This window comes from Heliangelus exortis, chromosome 2 (genome assembly GCF_036169615.1).
Source record: "Heliangelus exortis chromosome 2, bHelExo1.hap1, whole genome shotgun sequence".
NCBI lineage: Eukaryota > Metazoa > Chordata > Aves > Apodiformes > Trochilidae > Heliangelus > Heliangelus exortis.
Genome location: NC_092423.1, coordinates 124,497,559 through 124,521,355, shown reverse-complemented (window position 1 = coordinate 124,521,355; position 23,797 = coordinate 124,497,559). Strand labels below are relative to the sequence as shown.

At 37.6% G+C, this 23,797-nt stretch overlaps 1 long non-coding RNA gene across 2 annotated transcripts; it reads right to left on the bottom strand.

Annotated features, from left to right (window-relative positions):
• Window positions 1-7,978: 7,978 nt before the first annotated feature.
• LOC139793778 (uncharacterized) lies at window positions 7,979-22,443 on the bottom strand. Of its 2 annotated transcripts, none has more exons than XR_011724797.1 (3): window positions 22,315-22,443; window positions 21,088-21,170; window positions 7,979-8,285 (listed from the first exon to the last, which is right to left on the bottom strand). It is a non-coding gene; the product is annotated as an uncharacterized lncRNA (long non-coding RNA). The 2 variants fall into 2 exon arrangements; XR_011724798.1 differs by lacking the exon at window positions 7,979-8,285 and adding an exon at window positions 9,605-9,870.
• Between the last annotated feature and the right edge of the window lie 1,354 nt (window positions 22,444-23,797).

Here is a 23,797-nt window from a genome sequence, read left to right as displayed (position 1 = left end):
GGTCATCTTTAAAAGGAAGAGGATACAAGATACATTTTAGAGGGAACTTTTGTCATTTCTTTAGAATGTTAATCTTAACTTTGACTTTCCTATCTTATTCCTGTTTTTAATATATTTTTCCTATTTTATTCCTATTTTTAATATATTTTTTCCCTAACAATATATTTTCTTATTATGCTTCTTTCATATTCCTATGAGTTCTTATGGTACTCAGGTATTTTACTGAAAAAGCCAGTTTCTTAAACTTGCCCCATAACAATTTTTGTTGATAAAATAAGTTTTTGTATTAAAAATTCCATTAGGTGATTACATTTTCCAAAATCCCAGAAGATAAATTTGTTTCCACCTCCAGCCAGATAAGGGAATATGAATCATTATGTATCCTGACTCCAAAGGGATAGTGACTGGTTAGAAAAGAAAAACTTACCTTAAGGTCTGTGCATGTTAATACTTAACAAAGCAAAATGTCACGTAGCTGTGTGGAAGTTTTCAAGTAAACAATCTGAGTCAATATTAAAGATTTTAATAAGTCTATTTTAAATAGTCTCTTTTGTTCAGTCAGCTGCTCTACAGCAAAATTACCAATTTCTAGTCCTAATTATGCCCAAGTATGGACAACACTGCTGCCTGTGAGATTAAAAAATGTTATTAGAAGATCTATCCACTGTTAATGATTTCATTTTCTGCCCCTGAAATCATCTTAAATTATGTTATTCATAAGCAAGTGATCTCAGACAGTGGGCTATTATTTGAAAAAGTCCATGTGAGTGAAAATTCAATGGCCACACTCTCGTTTGTCTGTCTAAAGTTGCTATTATATTTTAGGTTCACTTCATTTTAGGAAGCTTGATGGTAACAAAGGAAGACAGCCTTTGCTGGGACTTGTCTAGTGTACAGAGGTCCAGTTTCCATCTCCCCCATCTAGCTTAGCAGAGAAAAATGTTACATCTTGCTGAACAATGACAATTTGGGGCTTCCTTGCAGAAAGCCTTTGAATAGGGTCTTCACAGTGTTTTAATGGAAGTGCCTCATGCCTGACCTGTGTTCAACTGCTCTGGAAGCTGCTGCCAGTCCCTTCACTAACACATACCTGATTTGGGTTCCTGTGTGTTCCTTTTCTATTGTGGCAAGGAAAACTTTGGGAAAGGCTTAGCCTCTGGTTAGGTCTGCAGAGGTGAGCATAGAACTCAGTTTTGCAGCAAGCAGAATCTCTGGAAGCAAAGGAAGTGCTTTCAAAAAGAGTTTCTAGATTGTGAGTGGAACTAATGTTTCTCTGGTGGTGAAAAACATGGCCCTGCAAAGGGATGGAATTGTGGAGATAGACCTTGGGGCTGGAGGTGTGTAGCCACCAGGGCTGAGAGCTACACAGGAGATAATGTGGAATTGTGATTTTTTAAATACATTTTATTATTTAAAACAACCATCCCAAGTTTTGAGCTACTGTTACAGATAGAAAGTAATAGCTGGAGACTAATTCTTTCCAGATCTGCTGTGTGTGCTTGATCTGTGTGTGATGGAATACCATTTGTCTGCTAAAGGAGAAAAAGAAAAGATATGAAGTGCTCCTCCAATGCTTGTGACAGAACGTTTCAAGGGTGATTCATCAGAGAGTGTTAAGAAATGAGAAAATTATAACCTTCTTTTCATGTCATAGAAAAAAGATAATTTGGAAATCTTGGATGAAGTTAATACTTGTGGAATACATTCATGGCAGCATATACTTAGACAGAAATAATACATGTAGAATAACAATAATATTTCTCTTTAGCACACTCAACCAGTTAAACATATTAGATTGGATCACTAACAATTCAATTTCTGGGCAACTTCAAAGAGCAGAATTCTTTTTCTAGTCTTTTAGCTTGCTGCAAAAGGGCAGATTTCTGCCTGGACCAGAACAGTTGGAAATTAGCAGTAGCAGTGATATGTTGCACTGAAAACAGTGGAAGTGATTGATATAATTGATAATTTGCCAGCAGATTGACTTTGTATTAAAAGCTAGGGATGACACTGAATTATATATTGACCAAGAGTAATTCAGAATATTCCACCTGAGAAACAATGCTCTTCCTGCACAATGCTCTTAGCAGATGTGTGTTGTCTGGCATTAGGATGTTGCTGTTTGTTTTGCCTGTTAAAAGGTGCATGGCTGTGTTTTTTCAATGTGCACCTAACGTTGTATTTCCTAGCTCTTCTTTTAAAAGGCATTTTCAATCATTCAGGCTTCTGTATTTATTAATTTCTTTCTCTTAAGCTGCAATGAGACATCCTAACTTGCTTTTCACTGAACAGAAGCTTGCAAAGCCAATCACATGTGGTTTGAAACAGAAAGCAATTCACTCAGCGTGTCGACAGTTGAAGAAGTTTCATCAGATTTCCTTTCTCTATCCTGGCACTCAGAGCAGATCCTAATTGGGAATGTACGTGCTGTTCATCACACAGTGATGCAGATGCAGTATCTAGGTCTCCAAAACATGTGACTCCACACTGTACGGGTCAGTTGACATTTAATTTCTGTTTCACTAATAATCATAAAGAATGCCAGAAGGGCTTGGAACGGGCGCTAACAAAACAGTGGCTTTGGAAACACCACTCTCAAATCTGAATGAAAATGTCAGATAATTGAATTTAGCTATGTCAAGCCTTGGCTTGGGTTTCCTGTGTTTTCCTAGTGGCATTCCTCCATGCTTCCAATAACATGGCAATTTCTAGAGAGTATGTTCATGTGTGCAGGCAGGCAGCTCCCTGATGACACTTCTCTTTTGTCCCTGCAGTACAAAGAGGGATGTATTACTCTACTGAATACAAAGACTAATTCTACTAAATCAGCATGTAGGCTCATTAGTGGACATAGCAGCTGGCAAAATTTAATTATCAAAGATTCACAATCACTTTTGCTAAATATTATTAAATATTAGTTTTCTTTATTATAAGCCATATTATATAATCTAACTCCTGTGGCTGCATGAGTTTATAGAATAGACGGTTTTCATTGTGTTTATTTTATTATGAAGGACATGGTGATGGTAGAACTTTTGAGTTAACTTCTCAAAATCATTTCCTTGCACATAAATTCGTAAGACTTGTTACCCCAGTTCAGTGAGATTCTTTTTTTTCTAAGCATAAGACATGGTTTTAGGGACATGAGCATATACACATATTTAATACTATAGTTTAAAAATATAAATAGTTAATATTATTAACTAACTCATTCTGTCCAGTACATTAGAATGCTGGTGTACAAACTAACTTGCAAAAAGGTGTTATTTTCTCTTCTATCACAGTGATATAAAAGCTACTAAAATTGTTGCTATTCAGCATACCAGTGATCCCAGCTCTGTAAAAAATGAAGTACTTCAGATATTTTAAATATTTGAAAAAATGCTGTTTGCAAGTGTTTAAAAACTACACCTGGGACAAGCATGGGATAGGCAAGGTAGAGAATCACTGAGGTGGAGAAAAACTTAAAGCATAGATTTATTTGCCTTGAGTAATAAAAAGGTATTTAAGTTTGTGAATTGCAAAGTGTTCCAAGAGAGTTCTTACACTCAACTATATACATCCCATTTTTGGAATGAACCCAGTTACTTGAATCAGAACTGAAGTTTCTAAATGAGATGCATTACAAGATGTTGGGCACAATTTTCTGGTCTACAGAATGATGTTGCAGCTCATGCTTACCTGTGAACATCTCATTTTGCAAAGTGATGCCTGAAGAGAGACAGAGTATATATTTAGTTTGGTTTTTTTCAGTGTTAATGTAGCCAACGAATCACCTTTGCAGATACAATGACTGATGATAATTTTTTTTACTGGATTTTGACTATATTTCAAATATTTCCTCTTTTCTGTCAGTCTTTATTAATTTATAATTTTATCCTCATGTTAATTCATATCTCCAGAAGTGGTTTTCCATTTAGATAGCTATACAGATAGTCATAGCTTGCCTGATCATGCAGTTCAAAGTATGAACAGAGAATGTTTATTAGAATAAGGCACTCAAAGTAGGCAGTAGGTTTAGTTATTGTACCTGAAGGCTCCAAGTTTCAGTTTATGGTTCAAAGCAGAGGGCGCAGATGTTCAGAACCACTGAAGTCTGCACCTGGATATTGTCAGTTCCCAAATCTGGAAGTCAAGATCCGTGTCCAACATTTTTTTTGGATAAAAAATAATTTCATCAAATTCCTTTTCCTCCTACATTGTATTTGCATAAGAGTGATACTGCCCTTCACAAAGTAGCCTTTAGGGCATACTTATGTTACTGAAGCCAAATAATTTGGCATAATCCCAGATCTATTTCTTGTTGCTGGCATTTCCCAAACTGCTCCGAACACACAAGACTGCATTTTCCCATTATGGAAACATACTGCAGTTTCAAACTATCCTCAGAAAATACTTCATGTTTAAGTTAAGAATAAAGTAGTTTGGATAAAAGTGAGGGCAAAGTAATTTGGATAAAAGTACAAGGCCTTCTCAGTGGTCTTTCATTGATAGGAAATATTATTTTGCTGTAGCAAATTTTTTACAGTAAGAGTTATCCTGAATGTTCATAATTTTTTTCTATTCACTATCCCTACAGTATTAATTACTCCTGGTTTGGAAGATCTGATGATTGATGAGCTGTTGGGATGTTAGACTTTATGTTCCATAGGGGAGCACAGGGCTGGGAAGATAAACTTCCAGACCAGTGCAGCCTTCTCAGGATCTCCTCTTTCAGGTAACTGACCTAACAGCATTTGTTAGATGCTGTTTTAATCAACAGGCTTTGATAAAAAGTGGTTTTTATTGGAGACAAAGGCTATCTCTATATCCTGATGGACGGAGCAGTCACTTGCCTGAGAAGTAAGCAAAAACTGGGTGTATTCTTTGATAAGTAGCTACTTTTACCTTTCTCACCTCTGTAAAAAAGGCTTTTGAAGTATGTTTTTGAAGTCATCTATAGGGGCATGGCTCAATTCAGAAGCGATCTCCAAGTGAGAAATGACAAAATTTGGAAGAATTCACAGACAAAGAGTTTGTATCAGCTTTTAAGCTTCTTTTGGAGATAAGAACATGGGGAATGTTGTGTGAGGGAGCAGATGACTTTTTTTTTTTTTTTTTTTTTTTGGTACAATATTGTCATTGCTTTGATATACCAGTGACTATTCTTTCTTCGGTACAACTTATTGAAAAATTGTGCACAAACCCCGAGTGCTGCATCATGAACACAAAATTACTGAGAATTCAACTCCCCTCAGTAGTAAGTCTCATTGATCCAAGAAGTTCTTAAGGAGGAAGTTACCACACAGGGGTACAGATTCACAAATCCTCCTGGGTGCTACTTCAGCTCTGTGTTCCTAAGGAGGCAGACAGAGAGGACTGTGAGGAGCACACAGAGGAAAGCTGTTCATGCCTGGAAGGGATTGAGGGCAAGGGTCTCATGACCATGACTCACTGCTGCTCTGCATCTGTGCTCATTATTCAATCTGAGGAAGAATGCTTTTGCTTTGATTGAATATCATTTTGCATCCTCCCTCCACTTCATTGTAGTACAAATGACAATATCACTCAGCTGTAAAAAGGTTATTTCTACATGATGTTTGCAACAAATAGGCTAATTCTACAAGCCATGCTAGAGAAAAAATGTTGAAATATAATTAAATAGCAGTATTAAATAATATTTTTTTAATTGTAGGGATGCTACATAATAGCTATGCGTCCAGGCAATTTTTTGTTCAAAAGAACTAATCCATCTGAACCAAATTTTTTAACACAGATCTCTGTCTGTAATCAGTAACACGTAGTCCCACTAGCAGGGAGAGCTATTACAATGCCATAATAAAAATATTGGAGAAAAATACCTGAGCACCAGTAATGATGGTAACATAATGATGGTAACAGTGGGGTAAGCTAAGCTATAGAACATGGTTGGTGCTAAGAAGTTCTGTCCATGATGGACAGCAGTGGCATTCATGTAAAAATTTGTTTTGTTGGTCTTGTGATTTTTATATAATTTATTTTTCTCAATGGAAAAAGACACAATCTTAGTGGCACATTTTATAGTATTATGTTTGTGTCACACTAATAGAAGAGTGTGTTGCATGTACATTCTGGTTTTTATATGTTAGTTGTAAGTTCATGGACAAATACAAGAAGAAATCAGACTGCAGTGCAAAGCATGTGACAAAGTGATCAGATATGTGGCTTCTGCAGTTGCTGCTGAAACTGGGGCTGTTCAGATCAGCCACAATAACCCTGTTGTACAGTGAAATTCTCTCACACTGTATTTGTAACTCGAATCAATAGCTGTCCTGTCACCAAGGTAACTGTGACGCATCACCAAAGCCAGGGGAGAAACAGAGACTCAGATCTGAATTTGGTCTAAAACTGGACAGATTTGCGGTGCATCACTTACCATGGGACATAATCAACAACTTGATATGTGTTTCTATAAAAGGGAAGAAACGTGATGTGTTAGATTCAGACATGGGTAGGAGATGGTAGGATTAATCACATTGCTAGTTTTGATTTTTTAAAAAGTTTTTTCTTACTGACATTTGTTCCCTGACATTCTTGTCATTTTCTCTTCTTGGTCCCTCCTTACAGACTCAGCAGGCTACCTGAGGCTTTGCTGCTTTCAGTGTGCTGTTGTAGAAGCTCTCAGTAAATTGTGTTTCTGATGCCTTTTTTTGTGACTGAAACAAGAGTCAGTGTCCTGATTTGCAGCCACTTCTTGATATTAATATGCTGTTGCACAACCCTTTTGGTTGCTAGTGTTCCAGAGTGGATCCCAAAGTTGTTTTATTGCTCTTCCAGTCTTGGAACAGTGAGACCCAATGCTAGAATTCTTGTTAAAAAAAAGTGCCTACCATACATTCTTGAAAATTTTCCACTTGTGTTTTTGCTTTCTCGGGAGGAAGAGCTGGAGCTTTTTGTGTGACAGCTGAAATATGCTTTTTACAGATTGCATTTTATATTGAACCTGGACTCAAAAAATGCTGCACTGCTTTTCAGGATAGGATGTTTAAAATAGTTCTCAGTAACTTTCCAGTATGACATTTCAATTTTAGTACTTATGTTTTTTGGAAAGTCGAGCAGATTTCTCTGGGGTAGAACATTGTGTGTTCGAAGAGCTTGCAAGACGGAAGACACTTTTTTTCCTAGTGAAGAGGAACATGTGGAGCAAAATTATTCAGCAGCTTTTTAGAAACATGGGGAAGATAATTTTGTCTCCTCTTTTTTATCAGAGTTGTTGGAAGAACATCTCATTTTCTCTGTTATTTCTGCAGTAATTCCATACTAATTTTTCCCACTCTCTGATGGTCTCTTTCACTTACAACACGATTTTTTACCTGATTCTTGAGGGATGCAGAGGGAAGACCAATGCAAAAAGACCAATGCAGTTGTGTAGCCCAATAGCATATGAGGCAGAAAGCAAGAATATGTACAATATATAAAATGTCTGGGCTTGACTGAAACTTTTCTGAAGAATTGCTTCAATGCTAGGTGTAGGCATTCCTTGATGATAGATAAAATTTCTGACTTTGGAATCAGGCAGGGGGTTTGGGACTAGATGATCTTTAAGGTCCTTTCCATCCCAAACCATTCTATGATTCTGTGATCTACTTTAGTTATAGTAATTTCTTCCTAGCCTTCTAGCTTAGATGCCAGAAAATTATTCTTCTTCTAGATGATGCCAGAAAATTTAATCTGATTTTTATTTCTTGCTTTCTTAACTGTTGAAAAGCAGTGAGATCCTGCATCCCAGATGTGGAGACCACTGTAGTTTTTTGGGATATTTCTTTTTTTTCCCAGTTTATTTTTCTCATTTTTACTGAAGAAGTTAGCCACAGTTATTCATAGCCGTGGAGTTGTTTGACTCCAGAACAACCCATTGCAGCATTGTGGAATGCATGCTGAATATTCTTTCCCTCACTGCTGAGAAATGAAATTTGGAAAAAAAAAATAGGTTAAAGCATTTTTTTCTTAAAGTCTCATTTTCCTTCATATTTCAAGGGACTTCCTTGCAAATTTACCAGTCAGCGTCTCCATCTTATTCTTAAATCCATAATATGTCAATATTACTGTCTCTGACTTGCGTTATTAGTAGCTCTCTATTTATAAATTTTGTCCAAAAAAATCCACTTTTTTGTGTTCTCCAATAGCATAATGAAGCATTATCTATATCTACCTGTCAGAATATCAGCAGCTTTTATTCAAAAATTGTGGAGCTAATTAGGCTTACAGGAACACAAGTGCTTCATGTATCCAGAGTGGCAAAGTATTTTATGGCTGTTACAAACATCCTGCAGATAAATAAGAGAAAATAATGGCTTTATACTTCATTGATGTTTGTAGTTCATGTCTAAATTTTTTATAGATCAAAAAAGGTTTTTTCCACAAAGGAAGCAAAAATCATGTCAGTTTAGATAATTCTTGGCTTAGTATCCTAAGCCAAGACAGAACTGTCTTCAACTTGTTTCCCAGTTAAACTGTATATGTTGAAATGTTAATGGTTGTTGTTTTCCTTTTCTTCCCTGTTATACATTTCAGTCACACTAAATGTACTTCTCAGGCTTAGCTCTTGAGTACATTACAACACATAAGAAAACAGAGGGGTGATGGTGGGAAAATAAACATAGTTTGGCTTCAAAAGAGGTCACTGATTGCCTTTTATCTTTTTACATACCGTAAGATCTCTGTCAGAAATTAATATTAGACAAATAATGTTTCAGTTCTGTAATTTGAATGTAGCCATCACCTAAACTTCAAAACTTCTCTCTCACAGGACTTATCTCTCTGTTGTGTGTGCTGTTCCATTTAGTTGTAAATTTGATTATAAGCTAAACTAGCCAAAATGACTATTATTGTATCCTCAGATGGAAACTACTGCTCATTCAGAGAGCAAATGCCAAAACTCAAGGACAAAGCAGCAAACGCCTGTGCACCTTTTTCCAGTCTGGGGTGCATCAAGTTGACTTCAACCACCATGGGAAAAATAAGCTGAACTGACTGACAGAGATGTCTCAAGTCCCTCTACCATGATGAGAAGTGTTTGTCACATGATATGGAGTTATAAATAGCTTTATTTCTCACAGGAAGTGAACTCTTGATTGAATTCAGCTGGGATGCACAAATACAACAGACAATTTGGAAAACATCACTATTTGAGTTTCTGTAATTGGCACATTTCCAAGAAAGTATGCAGTGTGTGAAGTATATAAAATAGCATATGGTGGGGTGAATTGAAAAAATGATGCAATTTTTTTGAACTACAGGCCCAGCATATTCAAGGCTTTCAAGTTTTATTATGTGGGCCACCCCATGCTTCTTTCAACTGAATATATAAGGGCCTTTTAAGTAAAGTAATCTGGTAGTTTAGAATGTCACCAAATTTTGGAGCAAGATCTAAGCAGTAGTTGATAGTTCTCTGCATACAAGAGCCAAATTTTATCATTAAGTTGTTCCATGTGGTCAGTTCTCTTCAGACTCTTTGTCGTGTGATAAATATGTTCCTATTAGCAATTAATTGTTAACAATATCTCTCTGATACTTAATATAAATTAAAAGTGGCCAAAACCAAACTATCAACAAAGCACAGGTACATAAATTTAGTGTATTTTTTGGTTTTTTTCAACACTTTCATGTATAATTTGGAATATTCAGGTTCTTTCATTAGGTCATGCAGTAATGCAGCACCCAGCAGCCTTTCCTCTGTTTTCTCTTTTGCTTCCTCCTCTTCTCATTATTATCCCTAGGATTTGGAAAATCCTCCAGCTTTCAAGGAAGTGGGAAAGACTATTTTATCTGCAGTAGTTTAGTGAGCTGCCACCCAGTCTTCACAAAATATGTGTACAGTACATCTTCTGTTTTAGAAGACACCATCTCTTTCTGAAATGAGAAGGAAAAAATGGGGTTATTTTTGCAGATTAGGATGACAGTAGGAACAGAACAATAAAACCAGCCACGGGTATAGGTACTCTGAGTGAACTCAGAGTACCATACCAAGATATGGCCATACCGTAGATATGGCCATACCAAGATAACTCCTCTGAAGCTCATGGGGATAGGAGCTGAAATGTTTTTTGTCTGCTGTGTAGAAATGGTGTCTGAACACCAATAGAGATCAGAAGTTTTAGAGCAAAAGGAATGAGGAGTAGTATGAGAACAGATGTAGTAATTAGCTCTATGTCCATAATTTTAATGTCTGACAACTGACTTAAATACACCTGTGCTGTCAAAGAAGTGCATCTGAAATTATTTCCAGTATGCCAAGGCCAGAAAAAAGTAACAAAGTGGACAATATATGTATATATAAAAATCCATAGGTATGTATGTACACACAAAATAGAGCTAACTGTATGCATTAGTAGCTTCTAAAGCCATAGTTGTGAGGCACCATATAGCTCTCTGAAAGAGGTCTTCTGAAGAGCTGGAGTGCACTTCTCCAAGTGGAAAACATCTTATGGATGCTACCAATAAAAACCTGTGGGTCTGACACAGCACAAAAATGAATGGAGAAAGTGCTGTTGTCTCCTCCCAAGTTCCCAGTCTTTCCTGTAGTGAAAAACCGAGCCAGAACTGCTTTTTCTCTTTCAGTTACAGTGCTGTGCTCCAGCTCTCTCTCATGCAGGCAGTAGATGGCACTTTTCAGCCACTTTATTTGGCTACTTCTCGGTGCAGAAATGTAGGGGAAAATATATTGATTATAGAAAGAAAGTACTAATCCATCTATGAAAATACTTGACAAACAGGGATTTTAGTAGAAAATTCTTCTGTTCTTTACTTTGCAATTGTCACCATGACTGGAGACTGAGGTCTGGAGAGAAGACAAAAGCTTTATATCAGTATTTTTTGTCCTTCACAAGAAAATGTTCTTCAGAAATGGAAGCAAAAAAAAGTCCTCTGAAACACAACATATCCAAATCATCTGCTTTGAAAAAGCTGTATTATTATTTAAATCTTGCCAGTTTTCTTCTATTTGAGGTATGACAGCAATTCCATGCTGGTGTTGGTTTCTTACCAATGCTCTCACCTAGAAAATCACTTTAAAAGATGGGATAGCAGAGAAAGTATTTATGTGATGTAAAGAACAAGAGTGATGTGTTAATACTGATTTGAAAACAGTTTGCTGTGATGTATTTTCTGAGGAAAAGGACAGAAAGGTACATCTTGTTCCTAGTTCTAATTAGCGGTGTGTGGAGATCCCGAGTCTGTAAAGATCTCCAGGGAAAGAAAAACAAGGCAGGGGGAAGTTAAATGTCACTTTCTATTTCTGGGGAGTTAGGAATACCATGTTTCTGGATTATTTCAGTTGTTGAAAGTGAGTAGCTTGTATTTAAATATAATCTATTTTATGTGTGAGGGGGGTGGGGTTTAAATGCTTGTAAAAATACAATCCTTTTAAAGGTAAGTAGCATTGGTTTCTAAATTCTTGCTGTTATTGTGGCAGAAATACTCTTTATTGCATGCTGGCTAATTAGTTCATTCCCTAAGAACTATGCAGTTAAGTACTGACTGTTCATTTTCTGAACTGTAAAGTTTTGCAAAGGGTGACTCCAAGGTGAAGTCAAAGAGACTTAATTTGCACTCCAGTTCTTCCAGGCTCATCCTGCTTCCACAGGATATCTTCAGATAGGATATCCGGCACTATATTGGAAAACTAACTTTGTAGTTCAGTAAGTGATGATGTTTCATCTCAGAGAGTAGGGATTTCCTGAATGGAACTTGCCAAACTACTGAGAAAAGTCCCACTCCATCCTTCCCTGCACAAGCAAATTGTTCCTGCTGTAGCGCTTCCGCTGTGACTTCCCCATGACCCAAGAACCAGCAGCTAAATACAGCCTCTGCCCTTTTGTCCTGGGGTCACCTAGGACTGTCTCCCACAAACTGCTTTTGAAAATTATATTCTGTATGAACATGGCTTCAAGAGAGGGGAAAAAAAACCCTCTTGAAATGTGCATTAGGCTGGGCAGTGCTTCCCAAAGTTGGCTCATATGTGCGTAAGGGACGATAACTGTGGTGATTCAGCCTGACTCTGCCATCCCAGGCTGGGTTTCAACCAGCTCTACTGGGTACTCATTGTGAATTCTGTGCCAGTATTTGCCTGATAGTGAGTATCAACTAGACTGAGATATATCACTGAGACAAAACCTTCCATCTGTAACACAGTAAATCATTTGCATTGGTAAATGAATCATCAGGATCACCCAGATTCAAGTTGCTTTTGATATTTGACTCAGTTCAAGATTTTTCAACAAACAGAGCATTTATCAGTGGATTAGATTTGGTTTGATCAGGCCTTTCTCCAGCAGGAAAGGTTGAAATAAGCTGTGACATAAAATCTTGCCTTTTCACATATAAAATAGAGCATCTCTGAACTGCTTCTGGTCCAGAAGGGAGGCATGAAGCACCTTATGGAGATTAATCTAGGAAGAAAAAAAATCAGTATTCTGATAGGATTCAAAGTCACAGAATAAGGATCCTTTTACGGTACATCTTAGCCTCCCCAGTCCGTGTCTGTCTGCACACTTCAAGGTTTCACTGAAGATCTTTCTCCCTTTTTCCTTCTCTCTCTGATCTCTTCATAAACTCCCCTGTCCTCTAAAGACATCAGCATCTTCTCTTTCAGATTGTCTATCTCATTAATATAGCCTAGTTAAACTCAGTGCAGGGTTTTGTGGGATTTTTTTTTCAACCTGTGCTGAACTGAAGGTTGCAGTTTTGCCCAAACTGTACCTGTTTGTTGACTTTTTCTCCCAGTTTCATCAACGGACTAAGAAAAATAGCTTCTTTCAAATCTTGCTATACTAATGTAATCACAATAACCTGCTGTCTTGTAACAGAATAACAGAAAATTGTAGAATTATTCTATTCTATCAATTTGTATTGATGCTATACCTTTTATCTTGAAGGCTTACTTTGTGTTAACACAAGGCATTTAAAGAGTGTTAATAGCAAACTTTCTTTGAGAAAAGTTGTTTCTATGCATAATTTCAATTAAAACTGTGAAAATGTATGATTTCAAGTTGGTTAAATGACAGATCTTCTGGTTCTCTAGATGTGGCTCAATCTAATATATCATGATTATCTTCCCCTATAAACTGGTTCTCAGTTAATGTCTCTTTGTAACTTCACTTACCCATAATCAGATGTCTCCAGCATCTTTAAGCCTAGACAAAATCTAAGTTAAGTTCAGTTTTCTCAAAGCAAAATGTTATGGACCTCAGGTTTGGCAGGATTTGTACCTGCTCTTAGGAGTACTGAATATAAAATATTTTAGGTCTGTATTCATTTTTCAGATCTAGCTATAATTCTTCGTTCTTTGAGGAGACACTTCCGAAATTACTCTGGGGCAACACACTGGAGATCCCTGTACTCCTGAAGCCTTTGGCATGTTGATGTGAGAGGTACAAATGTTTGCCAGCCTGAGTTTCCCTGTCAGTGCTGGGACCCAGCTGCACCACGCTGCTGCCCACCTGGCCCTTCCTGAGCCCCCTGCAGAGCTGCTGTACCAAATCTCTTTGAGAAAAGCATCATATGAATGTTTCATGTTTACTGCCATCTTCTATGTTTCAGCTTTCCTCTATTCATAGCTGAGAAAGTGTCTTGGGTAATTCTTTGTGTCTACACATCAGGTAGCTCTTACAATTGCTGAGCATCGTTCATTAAATTTACCAGAGAATTTCTAGAGAGGAAGGAGAAAAAAGTGAGGTGAGTGAATGTTTCTGTACAATGTGGGCCAAGAACAGATTATTACAATCACCCTTTGCCAAAGATTATGAGAGCTGGATCAGGGTGTGCAATAAACTTTTATGAGAATTTTGTTTGTTCTGCTTTTACCACACTCCTACATCTTCAGCATACATGGGCCAAAGCCACGGACTTTGGAACAAGAGCTGAGCCTCACTCACTACATACACTTGTGGCCATGAGCCATGCTTTGACATGGTTGATTCAAATATTTACTTGTAAGATTAAGAGTTGCATGTGCCAAAAAATTTTATCTTTTTTTCCTATTATTAAAATCCATCACCTACAACCTAGTGAATATAGTTATGGAAAATCTTTCTTGCTTGGTGTGAGTACATTTTAAATTAAATTTTCATTTGTGGAAATATTTCTAGTCATGTGTAATGACTAAACACAAAAAATATTCTTTCTGATCCTCTGTACAGTCCTTCCTTCCTCCCTCTCTTCCTCCCTATGATTCTTGCCACTGGTCGTTATTTTTAAGCAGCAGAAACCTGGCAATGAGCTGCAGCTCCTTCTAAGTTTTTAATAAATGTAATAAAAAACATTACCGAGATTGGAGATCTGGACATACAGCAGGTTTTCACCATTTTTTATACCTATCTTGTATCTAGATACATAAAGTAGGCTAAGATGCTGTTCAGTACCTTCTGGACTGCAGTAGTAAAGAGTGTGTCAGAAGGGATGTATTTGAAGCAAGGCAGGCAATCTGTGTCTCAGCTTTCCAAGTCTGTTGGTGAACATTAGTGTTCAACATGAAACATTTATTTTTTATTGCACACAAGATGTGGAACCAGTTGACAATTTCTTCAGAGACTTCAGGCCTTGGACTGATATTCCACTTCTCCCAGTGAAACTGCCTGTGTTGACTTAGATGGTTTAAACTGAACTTTAATGTCTCCACGCAATATTGCAATTATCCAGGCAGTTAATTTCATGGGACACTGATGAAAGTGCTCTAAGTAATGTGCAAGAGTTTTGCTATAAAACTAATGTCTACAGCATGTTGCCACTTAATGAATGGTCACTGTAGACATATTGTGGCCAGAAGGCAAGGAGGGAGGTACTATTAAATTAATATATTAAGCTCCAGAGACTAGTGCATAATTATTTTAAGCCATGAGAATCTCCTCATTGCTAAGAGAGTGTTTATATGCTTCCACTAGGGGAAAAAAAAAAAAAAAAAAAAAAAAAAAAAAAAAAAAAAAAAAAAAAAAAAGTGCAGAGAGCCTTGCTGGATTCTTGCAATTTGGAAAATCATCTCAGAATATATTTGGTGCCCAGCACTCATCAAATTTGGCTGAGCAAATGCTGCTGCTTTCCCCATGAGTCACAGTGGGGAACATGGGAACAACGCATGGCCCCAGCAAGCTCTGCTGCCAGGGCAGCCAATGAGTTCCAAGCCCTTTGAGATATGGATTAAAAAAACAAACTTGGTGTTCTGAGTGACCTTCAGGCTGTACCTGTGCAAGTGCTCATGGTTGATGTTGTGCACGTGTTGCCTGTTAATGTTTTCTTTAAAACCTTGCTGAATAATAGTTACAGCCACTATTAGGGAGAGCTGTGCAGGTTCATTGCACAGTAATTAGAAGGCCAAATGAGAGCTTTTTTGAGAGTTGTCTTACATGTTTGTTATTTAAGTGATGACTGGTTTTACTAATTACATCTAAACCTGATTAATATTCCATTAGAGAGAGAACCACACAGCTTAGCCAAGTGACAGAAGGATTAGAAGGTGACCCACACTTGCAATAGTGTAGTCAAACTAGTTATTTTTGTTCTGCTGAATTTGTCATTTGTCTTTGGGCTTGTGTTTTAATCTGAACCCTTGTGCTGACTAACTTTTCACTCTCTATCATGTACTTTCAAATCTTTTCCCTCTCCCTGGCATACACTGGGCTGTTTATTTCTCTCTGAAGCTGGAGTGTTTGCACCTGGGATGATATTATTAAGTAAGTGTATCCAAAGTAAATTAAATTTAGTGAAAAGATGGATAGAGCAAGGAATGGGTAGGTTAAGTGGTAACTTAGTCTGCTGCAGCTCTACAGTATATTGAAATTTGCAGCTGAACTGGACAACAAGGATATGACTGTTGGAAAGACTCAGATTATTCTAGGAAGGTTTCTCTGGGGTCAGTATTTTGAAAATATTCTTTCAGTATTATTTTGCTCATTGAAGATTTTTGAGAACAGGTTTCTTGGGGGGAATCTATGGGAGCCCTCTCTAATATCAAAGATCACCAAACTCAAAGCTAAAAATGCAAAGCTACCTTCTCAAACAACAGAGAAAATGCATAATTTGTGTCTGGATGTGCTAATTTTCCTTTTGCTGAATGAATCCATATTTCAGTATCTGGTTTCCCATTCCCTTTTCCAAATAAAGAGGTACAACCTGAGGTCTGCAGTACCTGCTTCTAGGCACTTCAGAACTCCATCTTGGGACTGTACTTTCGATAATAGAAGTATTTAAACAAGATGGAGCCATTTACATGTCCAGAATCTATCTCACTCTGCTGCCTTCTAGCAAATTTAGCACATTGAAAGACCAGTTGCATTTAAGAAATTCACAGCTTGCAAAAAAATTACAATAGTAAATTTTGCTAATGTAAATACAAACAGGTATTACTGTTGGCTAATGATGGGGGTGAACCTGAAGGACTGTAATATTGGTATTTTCTTTTTGGAGTTTCCTTCCCTAACCAAAGGCTTTGGAGTTGCAAATGGGTTTCAGGAGAAGGAATGAAGTTTTGAAGGAGAGGACAAAATGGTGCAACATGGCCATGTCATCTTGTATTGCTTATAGTTCATTAACACAGCTATTTAGACAGCAATGGGGTCCTTTCTTTAACCATCACTGGTTTTGATGAACATCTGATGGGACACAAAGCTATCAGGGTCAAGGTTCTTTAAATATCACAGTTCACTGAGCAACTTGAAAGCTTCAGTAAAACAAAGCACATGCAGCCCTCTATTCTGGTTTTCTGCACAAGATAAATTTCAAATAATCTCTGCAGAAGTGCTGGCTCATTAGAAGAGCTGTTCACATCTAGCCTCTTAACACTACTGTAGTAAGGTAAAGCCAAACAGTTTATTTGTACAGAGGAGAGTCTGTGTCTGATGGAAGGTTTGGCTCCCCCACATAAATATTGAGGATGTATTTATGTTTGTTCTCACAGCAAACTGTATGTCCAGTTTGGGGAAGTATATGAGTCCTGGCGTGGCATTGCTTTTGTTCAGGTGGGTGAAACTGCAAACCAGAAATACAGTTTCCAGAACATCTAGAACACGGAGCAGATGTTCAAATTCAGAGCACAATATGGTGCATGAGATTGTAATTAGTTGGCAAATACTTAAAGGTCAAAACACCTCCTAGAAATCTGTGTTTTGTTGACTCACAATTAAGCTGTTAGATAAAATGCAATGCAGGTTCATATATGTAATAAAGAGTATTGTCTGTTTATGAAATGTGCAAAATCACCTGAGCAACTGGGAGTTATTCATGTCCATTAGCTGGTGCCCTGGCTCACAGCTGCATGGATTTGGTCAAGGTCAGAGTGAGATAATCAATTCACAACCTGGATTTTAAAAGGGCAAGTGGCCAAAAGCATGTGTTCGATGCTTTGCAATTTTCAAGCCTGTTGAGAGTGCCAAGCTACAGAACTGGGTGACTAATTAGATGAGAATGTTTGAACTGGAGAGGGTGCAAAGGTGAAATATGCATGCAGATATCAGGGGAGGGGAGTGCTGAATAATATTCTGTCAGGTTTTGGAGGAGGATACTTCAGTTTGATGATCTCTGGAAAAGATAAATAGGAATTGCAGTAGTTATGAGTTTGGGAGTATCTTGTTCTTAGACTACTTAGGAAACTGAAGAGAAATGAGATAATGGTTAGAACAAAGGAGTTGTTGATCAGGGCATTGTACATGGGGTTAGATCTGGTAGGCATTGCCTTGGTCTCTGCTGCTGATTTCCTCTACAACCATATAACCTACTGGCATCTGTGTTCCTCTGAAGGAATAAAGCCTATTTTTTTTCGCATGTTTTCAAGTCCAGTGGCAAATTCACCTTTTTGGTGAATTAAACCTTGAAAAATTTGAGTTTGATGAGGCATGGAAGTGAGAGAACTGCTCATAGTTTTGCTCATGCTCCATAAGTCAGAGTTCAGTTTTATTTCTCATTAAATCAAGCAAGTATACCCACAATGATAAAAATGCATAAAAGTAGGATCTTCTGTGTTTATTTAAAAGGTATGCAGAACTGGAAGTCTAATTTGTCCTTCTTACATGGAGCTTGAATCCAAAGAGCGTCAGATTCCATTGTTCTAGAATTAATTTACTTTTGTTTTATTCTGTTGTGTGTTTGTGTAGTTGTGGGCAAAACTATTACATTGCAGTATTTGCCACTGCTGTGATAAATATGGTTCTTTCTTCCATTACATGTGAACATCAGTGTTTGTGCTGTTCTAGTCAGAAAGCAATAACTGGTATCTAAATGGACAGCAATATTAGATATAAGGCAAAAAATAAAAGCTCTTCTATTGATCTACACAATTCTTTTCAAGAAGTTTTGCTGTGTTATGACTTGATTTTGCATTCAACATAAAATCCTCAGTCATGCTATCATCTTCTGACTATGTATGTCCAGAAGGCACAGTAATGCCCTTGTAGTTTTGCCATCAGTTTAAGAAATATTTAACTTCAACAACAGCTGATTATCTTCTGGTACCATATCATCACTTACAATTTGATAATACTATTTCTCTTCCCATTTAAATATTATTTTGTTGGAGGAAAGTACAGAAAAATCACCGAAGTACTACTAGTACTGCACTTTCTGGTATTTTCCCTGAAAGTCTGAGAAGAAAAGATTAGATCAAAAGGGGTGGGAAACCAAACTGGTCCTTTCTCTAGGCAGAGCTAATCTCCACAGGTCAAGGTTCAGCACAGGGGTGCAGCAGGAAGGAGTTGGTGCTTGAGTGATAAGGGAGGCTGCTAAATGGGAGGTTTGGACCTGCTTTGAAATGTGTGGTGAGTAATTGCAAGCATCTAGATGAAAAAAAGAGGAATTATATTCATTCTCTTCAACAGTATAAAACTCTATTAAAAGAATCTTTCCTGTCCCTCTCCCTCAGACAGTTTTGTTTCAGCATTATTTTTTTTTAAATATACAAAGGATAGCTAGCCCTGTAAATTTACTAGCTGCTAAAAGGTTCAGTGTCTCTTGAAATAACTGAACAAGTTACTTTTTCAGCAAAGGGAAGACCACAGTAACAATGAAGTAAAAATATTTGAATGTCAATTTATATTGATATTAACTGAGATTATTAATTTTATATTAATAGAGGTAAGCATAATACAGAGAAAACCAAGAATGCAGCATTTAAAATGCAAGCCATCAAACCAGAGAAAGTCTGTAACTTGGATTTACCTTGGATTTATCTCAGAGAACATCAACAATCCCTGTGGGTTTCATCAGTTGCTTTAAACTGTAAAACATAATAAACAAGAAAATTAAGAACATTTTTAATTATTTAATCTTAAATATATATTAAGTAGCATTATTCTTCAGCAAAAGGAAAGGATAGTTTATATTTCATGCAAATCTGTCCAGGCCAAACCTGAGCTTTTATTTAAAAAGCAATGGCTGCTGTATTGTGTGATACATTTAAAGACCTCCAGTGCAGGTACAGTGCACAGATTTTATCTAAGCAACACCCTTGCCTTCTGCCTGCCTGTCCTCAGCTTCCTCCAGTGCTTAAAAGTACTGGAACAATTCTGGAACTGTGCCAAGGCTGAAGTCAGGGCCACTGTGGGCTAACAAGATGCACCAAATGCATAATACCTGACTACATAAGGAGAAAAACATAAGATTTTGTAAACAGTAACCAAATGCAATGAACTTACACCATTTCTTTCCTGAGCTCATCAAACACAGTATAACCAGGGTTATACCAGATGGTCAAAAGAAGTGGTTATTCCTCTTGCAGCCTCAGCTTGAGCACTGTGTGCAATTGTGGGCCCTACAGTTTAAGAAGGATATGAAGATCCTTGAATGTGTCCAGATAGTAACATTCTTTAACTTTTCATCAGCCCTGAATTGATCAGGCAGTTGGACTAATTGATTGTTGTGGTCCTTTCCAACTGACATTATTCTTTCCTTTCTCCTTCCCTTTCCCCTTCCCACTCCCCTTCCCCTTCCTTTTTCCCTTCCCCTTCCCCTTCCCCATCTCCTTTCCCTTTCTTTATCCTATAATATCCTATCCTATTCTCACTGCCTCCTGAATTCCTTTCAAAAGAATGAGAAGATGTTAAAAAAGATAATACAGCATTTTTACTTGGCATATGAGGGGACAAATCTGGAGGAAATAAATCAATCTCAATGTGAGCATCACAGACATAATACTCCAATAAAGTTGTTTGTATGAGATGAACAGAGACAAGGTGGAGATGAAAAGGTGATGAAGATGGGAGCTTCTTCAAAGAGGGGCAGAGGTGGTAGAAGATTTGGGGAATAAAAGGAAGGTAAGGGTCCCGAAGGGTGAGGGAAGACTAGATGCCATAAAACATTTGTCCCTGTAGCACTGTAGCTGTCCCATTGCTATGGATTGAGTTGAGTTCTGACCTTGTTGCAAAAAAATTTTGTTTAGAGGTGAACTTACAAGGGACATCCTTCTGCTTTTGCAAAGGAGCTCAGGAAGTCCTCAAAACACAGTGGTGAATGAAGTAATCACTAAGCACACCAAACCTCTTCAGTAAGCTCTAACAATGCAATGCATTTATGCTTTCATTTCATAGATGTCTGAAAAGCAGTGCTTAGATTTCTATGGAAGCAAGTAGCAGAAGCTAATTCACACTCTTCTGGAAGTTTTCCACAGGCAAAGCCCCCACTTCTTTCTCAAGTCCCATACATGTCACTACCATTTGCCAGGGAGCTGATTCCTTTCTAACACATATTTTAAGTTATGCCTAGCCAGAACTAACCTTGCTGGCAGTTCAGAACAGAAGCCCCTCCAAACAGTTGTAAGGTTTAATTGACAGCAGAAACATTCTTGGATTTTGGATTAGTAATCACATGAGCAATAGAACAGGAATTTGCAAGAGAGGGGTTTTTTGAGGATTAGAATAAAGCAGATAGTATAAAGCAGATGGCAGGGTAGATATGGGCTGGTAGCAGACAGCAGTTCAGCAAACCTGTTATCTTTAGCATTAGGACAAGAACCAGGGTTGCTTTGACTGACAGGGAAGAGGCAGTTATCAGATGCCAGTTGTAATGAGCCAGGGTTTGGGAACCCTTTGGAAAACAGGTGCAAAATCAAACCCAAAAACTGCTCTTCAATGGCACAATATGCATAAATACCTGTATATGTGTTTAATTATGAAGGTGACACCTCACTGATTTGACTTTGGCCATATGTGTTCTTCCAGATCAAGAGTGGGACCCTAAAAAACCAGGAAAGGCAAATACATGAAAATGAAGATACAAAGCAGAGGAAAACCCTGTAAACAGAGATTGATGCAGATTCATACTATATAGATGGTGTGATTCTGTATTGAATGACTTGTTTATTTTACATAGCTTAACTTCAGAGCTTCGTTGAAAGAGTGCAACATGATGGAAAAAAAACAGTGACAAAATTGTGAATTGTGATGAAGAGAAGGTATACTAAAGGAGGAGAATTTGAAAGGATACTGGAGTAACAGGAAAAGGTAATTACTTATTTGATTTGTGATCTGGTAGAAAATATTTAATGGAAATAACAATGATAGGCAGAAACTGATAGTAACATTTTGCACTTGAAAATATAATGTCATAATACATTCAGCATGGTGAGACATCTCCTATACATTTGGAGCAGTATTAATTATGCCTTCCAAAGCAGAGCAATCATTTAGGGGATGCCAAACATTTAACACATCATTATCAAAGTCAGTTCCACAACAGCCAGCAAACTAGCAAAAGTCCTGTGCTAGGTAAAGGACAATTAATTAAAATTAATTAAATTTAAAATTAATTAAAAAACTAAATCGATCAGTCATGTCTAAAAAGCCCTGAGATTACTGTAAAATACTCATCACCTCTAGGAGCAATTGTGTGACACTACAGTAGCTGATAGGTCTTTTAAAAGCCAACAGGCTTTTAAAGAAATAGATAAGAAGATTTGCAGAACAGAAAGCAGTGGTCTAAAGTTTTCAAGATGCTAGCAGATAAATGTTAAGGGAAACAAAGACATGGAGAAAAAACTTTAGTATGTTGCAGAAGACATCTTGCTTCACAAGAAAATGAAAGATGCAAAATTAAAATCAGGTAAAGAACAAATCTCAACTCCCACAAAAAATGTGGAGTTTGCAACTGCAACTGATCTGCAACTGATTAAACCATGGACAGAGTTATAGATATTGTAATTATGTATTTCTGCCATCTTAAAAATGATCCTAGTAAATGACTCATTCCTACATAGAATTTTTCAGTGCCTGAAATCTCCATGTTGCTCCATGCATGCCTGAGCCAAACAGCCATTTTCCAGATGTTAACTGCCCTTTGCTAGATTAAAAGAAAAAAAGAAACAACAAAAGGAAAGCAAACCTGCACTATTCAGTGCAATGCCCAAGGTCTTCTTTATTTGTCATTAGAAAGCAACTGGGCTTCTTCCCCAACCATCTCAAGTTTTTGCTGCCTTGTCTTGTGAGTGCCCTGCTGGGGAGGGCACGGCTGCCAGCAGAAGTGGCCCAGAGGTGTGTGTCGTTCCCAGGCAGGGAACAGGCAACACCCTGCCCATGATGCTGGTACAGGGATCAGTTTCTCCAGAAACTGGAGATAACAGGAAGCTGGGCAGGTCTGCCAGACAGTGAGTGCCATGGTATGCTACAGGCTCTACTCCCAAGAGCAAGCCTTAGAAATGCATTTTGGAGGATTGTGGTGTGGCTTGCATCCCTTGAGAGCTGTGTATATGCATGTGTCTGTCCATTTACAAGGGACAGGGAAGGCTTAAGCTAAACCTTCAGAATAAGACAACGAGACATCTCCTAATGGTGGTCTGCTAGGATGGAAACTACTATACAAGCAAGATATTTCTCATTTGAAATTATTCCAAGTAAGTGACTTGGAGGTTTGCTAAGAAAATTTTCCCTAAATTGTGTGGTATTCCTAGTCAGAGGTGCTTTGTGGATGGTAATGCTTTCTGGAGCCAACATTTGTATTTTCAGTGTCAGAAGCAGCTGTTGTTCACCTGTTCCTGTGCTTCCTTCTTAGAAAAGACCAAAATATTCCAAACACTTTCTTTTACAGAAGAGCCCATTGTACAAATGTGGTAAAAAAGTAGTGAAATCCAGTCTAAGCAGTTAATAGGTTTAGGAATCACAAGACACAGGAAAAGATGGGGGTAGAATAAAAGAAGTGAGAGAAGAATGGAACAATAAAATTAATGGGCTTGCTTCGTGAGTGGCTGTTTTGGCTTTCTACTAAAGCTGTTATTTGAGCTCTGCAGACTGATGTGACATACACCATGGATCCTCTATGTCATCCTGGATAGACTTTGGGGGAGGCTCTGGACTGACTCATGCCTAGGAAGTTTTATAAGAGACTAGAGCTGTTGTCATGTACTTCAGATAAAATGTAGAAGAACTGATCTGCCTATGAGAGGCACAGAGACCATGAAACAAGTATGAAACATGACACAGTTATTAGTTTAATTCTTTTTAACCAAAATTTATATCTTGACAGAGTCTGCTTCAGAGAATCAGGAGAAAATCAAAGAAAATGCTCCTACTAAGAATTTACTTTATCAATGAATTGAACCTGTTTCTTGGGTCTGTGTAATTCCAAAAATTGTATTCAAGTTGCATCTGAATACATCTGAATACATCCTAAGGGTAAAAATAACATTTAGCATGGAGCAGCTGAACATTTCCCTGAGGGAGTGCACAGCCTATTCTGAAAGAAATCATAGGCTTTTCTTGACAGCACCAACCTCCTTTTCTCCCATGTCTTGTAGCATGCAGTGCTGTAGAGATCTGTTTTTCAACCTGTGATGGACCTGCCATAAAGGAATGTGTGCAGCCAAAAGCAA